The sequence below is a fragment of the Tamandua tetradactyla genome, unplaced genomic scaffold (assembly GCF_023851605.1).
Source record: "Tamandua tetradactyla isolate mTamTet1 unplaced genomic scaffold, mTamTet1.pri scaffold_187_ctg1, whole genome shotgun sequence".
NCBI classification, from domain to species: Eukaryota; Metazoa; Chordata; class Mammalia; order Pilosa; family Myrmecophagidae; genus Tamandua; species Tamandua tetradactyla.
The window spans coordinates 34,400-39,548 of record NW_027518300.1 but is presented as its reverse complement, the minus strand read 5'-3'; the positions used below and the strand labels follow the sequence as shown (position 1 = coordinate 39,548).

Genomic DNA, 5,149 nt, shown 5'->3' with positions numbered 1-5,149 from the left:
CTAGCACAACTACCTTATATTCAGAGAACATGCATTCAATTTAATTCTCCTGAGATATAGTGAGAGTAATGTTGGCCAAGATGGATTAATTTTGGTAAAAATGACATATGTACTTAAAAATAATATTTCTTCCACAGTTATATATAATAACCTCACTCTCTATATATGTATACATTTATGTGTAGATATAAAATGTACTTATATATAGATATTTCTCTGTGAGATTTAGATGTTTTGATGTTCCTATCTCCTATTCATTTCTGATTTTTTGACTGTTTCTATCAATTTCTGGGAGAGAAGTTTGATAATTCTCCACTCTGCCTGTGCAATTAGTGACAGCTTGCAGACGTGCAATTATTTCCTTTATAAGGTTTACAGCTAAGATTAACCATTGAAAACTGTGATATCACAAAAGGAGGGAGGCAAAGAGAAAGGGGGAGGGAGGGAGAGGTCTGTTGGGAAGGTTCAGAAGTCAGAAAGCTTGGGAAGTTTCCACAGAGAAGCTATCTTTGGGAATGGCACACAGTGGTGGATCCGGTGGGGGGAGGGGCATCCTTAGAATGGGGTCGAGAGGGTGTCCACTGTGACGCGCAAGGAGCAAAGACAGGGGATTGGTTGAAGGAGGTGACGTAAAGCGTCTAGGTTGCTAAAGGAGCTGCCAAACAGGAGAAACCTCGGAGTAAAACGGGGCCCCTATCCAAGACCTCCAGTTTCTCTGGTGAGTCCAGATTATCTTGTTTCATGTATCCTCCCAACCTGCTTACCTGTTGATTTACTGACCCCCTTACCTACTGAGGTGAACCCCATCCTCTCTCCAAGCTGGGCCCTGTCCCTTCTTCACATGCCCAAATTACTTACCAATGGCCCCTGTCCCTTTTTCCTACAAGAAAACCTCTCATCCTTGCCCCTCGATTACATACACCTAAATTCTGCCCCTGGCCACACCCTCGCTTCATCCCCTTTCCTAGGACGCCAACCACAGGCCCCGCCTCCGATTCTCCCATCCTCTCTTGGTAGCACCTACAGTGTTCCCCAGGGGGCCAGAATATTGGATTATCCTGGTGACTCTTCTGGCTTATCCTGCTGGGGTCTCCAGGTCATATATTCTCGAACATAATTCATCAATGAACATAGCTGCTTTCTTCCTTTTTATTGGACTGTGTTTCACATTGTGATTTAAATCAGGTTTTTCTTGGGAGCTGTGAGAGGGGTCTCCTTCCTCCTGCATACACAGGACCTCAGCTCTGGTTTCTTAACCAGCATGGATTGACTCAGGCCCAATGTGTGCAGGCAAATGTCTGTGTCCTCCAGGTCCTGCCTGTTCCACATGCAGGAAAGGTTGAAATATTTGAAATATAAAAATAAAAACTTTATAGTTTTAAAAAGAAAAGAACTGTACATATTATTAAGGATATTGAATTGTATATTTTAAATTGAGGATTTGCATGGTCCATGAATTATCTCTCTGAACCTGTTTTATGAAAAAAGTAAGGACCTGTTTTTTGCTCAGAGTCCCAGACATTACACTTACACTTGGAAGCTCTGAACAAGGTCTTTGTTCAAGTATGTGAATCCATCCCATGTGTACTTGCTTCTTTCTTAAGTATATTATTCATATTTCTCAAAGTGTGACAACACTGGAAATGGTTGTATCTTATAATTGGTATTTTCACCACTGCATGAAAAAATATCATTAATTTATCTTCTGTGCTATGTTGTTTCTTTTGTGGTATTAGCAACTTTTGGGTCATACATTTCCTTATATTCCTGGGGGTTGCCTCAGGGGCATTCCTATATGTAGTTCTGAAAAGAAGATGAAAAAATATGGGTAAAATCATTTCCATTTTGGATGTAGTAGCAGTTTCTATTGATCATGCTCTAAAACTCAAAATGATGACAAAAATTGAAAAAGTATATAAAAAGGAGAGGGAAAGCATTGGAGAGCAACCAACCCAAAGAGGATTTGAGCTGCTATATCCCTGTGGCAAAGGAATCACAGTGTAGTGAGCAAAACCTTCTCAGTCTTCTGAGGCCCTTTCCAGTTGTAGAGGTGGAGGGATAGAATCCAGAATGAAAATGGCAGTTGTGCTGAGCTGAGGAGGAAAGGTTAGCATTTAGTCATGGCAAAGTGAATGGAATTTCTACTTACAGGGAGCATATGGCAAACGAAGGCATGGAGTTAAATAGAAAAACTGATACATTACAAAATCAAGCGTATCAAAACAACCAAACCTATCAAAAGGCTGTGAAAGTAAAGAACAGTTGAATAACATTTAAGTGAAGGAAGAAGCAGAGGTAGGTGAACTGAAGAAACCAGGCATGTCCTTCCTGGGGGAGTTTGCTTGGTCTGTACACTGAGATGAGGATTCCTGTAGGCAAAAGGCCCCTCCTAGGGGAATATAAACCAGCAGGGCTTTGGATGTGAGGTGGGACCTGGGAGAATCACACACTCATTCCTGGGTTTCCCCATGGGGAATTTCAGAGGACTGGGAGAATAAAGGCAGCTGTTTGCTTTCTTAAGGTGTTTTGCAGACATGCCTCCCATTCGAGGACCAGAGTGTGTTCAGGAACAGGAGAGACAGAGACAGAACCTTGTACATGTTCTTCAGGCTGCCACCAGGCAAGTTGAAAGGTGGCCCCTGTTCTCTCCAAGCCCAGGACCAGGAACCCACACAGAAAGCAAAAGCTGCCTCTGCACCACATGGGGAATGGGTGAGGGAAGGGCTCATAAAAGGTTATGAGGTTTTCCTACCATTTTAAAGTTGCCTTTTTCTTTTATTCTGCATTCCTTTGGTTGCTGTAAATCTTTGACTATTTCTCAGAGTTCACAGTTGGTTGCTTTGGCCGGTATCTGCTTATCTTTCAGTGTTCCTGTTGGGAGACAGGGGTTTGGACTTTTTATTCAGCCATCTTACTCATGTCACTCCCTTGTCAGACAGCACATCCCATGCTGCAATGTAGTCAGAAAATGTGGTTGGAAAACAGTAAGATTTGTCACTGTTATTTTGCCAGCATCTATTTTCAGATGAAGAAACTTCCTATAGCATTTCAATTATATTCATGAGAAATTATTGCTGAATTACAAAAAAAGCTAAAGATTTTAATGTTTTCAAGTTAATTTTAGTAATTTATGGTTTCCTAAAAGGATGCATTTTAAATATGTAGATTTTTAATTTAATAAGATGATGCAGCCTACAGTATATTTTGTACAGTTCTTTTAATCTGTTTTCTCTGTCTTTTCTAAGTCTTGATTTGAAATTTATCTTTAATTGTTTTAGAAAGTATTGAAAGCATTTCACTGTTCTCTCTGCCTATTTCAATCATAGATGTTCAATTTTTTCTGTCATTTTTCTTGGTTCAATCCAATCATCTAGTTTTCTGTTTGATCATCTCCTCCTACTTCTTTTTCACTTTTGTCAATGAAACCCTCATTCCTGAAAGTCTTAACCTTGTCATATAGTTTAATGGGAGCACTGAGTACCCCATAATACATATAAATAAATGCATACAAATGCATACAAATAAATGGTTTCTTCTGGGTTGGATGTTTATAAAGAATGGATTTATGACATGGAGAAAGTGACCAGCAGGAGATGAGTTCTTCTTTCCTTTGTAAGACATGTAGTTTGCCAACTCTTTACCCAAAAGTGAAAGGTCACCTTAGTGTTTCAAAGCATCGAGAAATACATGATACCAACTGAAAGATTCTCTCGTTCAAATCTAGCCTCCAAACCAGAGAAAGGAGTTGAAAGCAGAGAGAGAAGCTAGAAAAACTCATGAGATAAGTAATGTTTTATATCTTCTGGCATGCAACAGATTATCAAGGTGGGATGTGGAAGTCACCAGTGATCAGAAAACACCCTTTTATTCAGACAAAACCATCACAAAGGAGTCACTTCATGCAGATAAAAGTCTAATCCATTCCCTTTAATTTTAATATAGGGGGCAATTTCTTGATGATCTTCATTCTTGTATTCTTGCATTTATTTTTCATAGATAATTAAATTCTCTTTATATAATTCATCCTTGAGCATGTGGATAAGTTCACCCATTTTTCATTTTCCTCCCCTACCCTGGCATGAACATCTGTAAAAATCCCAGTGACCATTCTGAGGTCAAATCATTTTATCCCACTTTTGGTAAACATGGTATTAGGATCAGATGGAATACATCTCTGCTCAGTGTGTGTGTGTACACAATGTTTTGCTAGCCTTTCTCATGAGGCACTTTTTACGTGGCTTTGTCTTACCTAGAAAGTCACAACTCTGTAAGAAAGAGTCCACTGACCTGCCTGGCAGAATATTTCCTTGCAGGGTAACGGTTCTTATTTACTTGTAGTCACTGAATCCCTTATGCAAAATTCATTCTAAGGCAATATTCTACATGCTTTTTTAATTTAAGGAATAATTCCTTGGTACGGATGATGTACAAAGTAAACTAAAGCATCAGAAGGGTAGGTTTGGGGGCCTATATATAAAAATTCATTCAAAGGTTGAAGGCCTCTGATTTTGTGAAATATTTGTGAATATGTAGGATGTGATACCACCCAAAACAAAATATGGAGTTAATATGACCTATATCTCAGTGTCAAAATTTAATCAAATATAAATATCTTCCCTTCTTTATATATTTCTGTTTTCTTTCCCTTTACAAGGTTCTTATATTCAAATTTTCCTCAGTATGAAAGTGCATTTTCCCTCAGTCTCCACTCCTGTTTTCAAAATTTATATATTAGAAAATATTATCTCCCCTCATATTATATTTCAAACTGACATTTTGCACGGTTTCATTTTCATTAGGCAGTACTTACTGATTTCTTATAGTGTCCCTGATAAACTGTCTGAATTGTAGTTTCATTGATCCTGTCTGATCTAATCTAGCTAATGGCCCACTTCTTGCTTCCACAATGACTTCAGTCAGTTGTCTGAATATAAAATATATACCCATGACTTATTAAGGACCAGATCGTATTGCTGCTTTTGTGCATTTTGTCTGTATCTTTAAGGAAAGCACTGAGAACTGCTGCTCCTTTTTAGACAGGGGATGCTCAGTGATCTTGTGTGTTTATCAAGAGCACATACTTCACTCCTGTCAGGTGTGAGGGATGATGATGAATGTGCTACAGAGTTCAGAGGTATTTTTTTAAAGA

The 5,149-nt window shown here is 38.8% G+C and overlaps 1 long non-coding RNA gene across 1 annotated transcript; it reads left to right on the top strand.

The window, feature by feature from the left end:
• Positions 1–447: 447 nt before the first annotated feature.
• On the top strand, positions 448–4,023 carry LOC143673199 (uncharacterized). The gene is made up of 2 exons (XR_013170246.1): positions 448–718; positions 3,725–4,023. It is a non-coding gene; the product is annotated as an uncharacterized LOC143673199 (long non-coding RNA).
• The last annotated feature ends 1,126 nt before the right edge of the window (positions 4,024–5,149 follow it).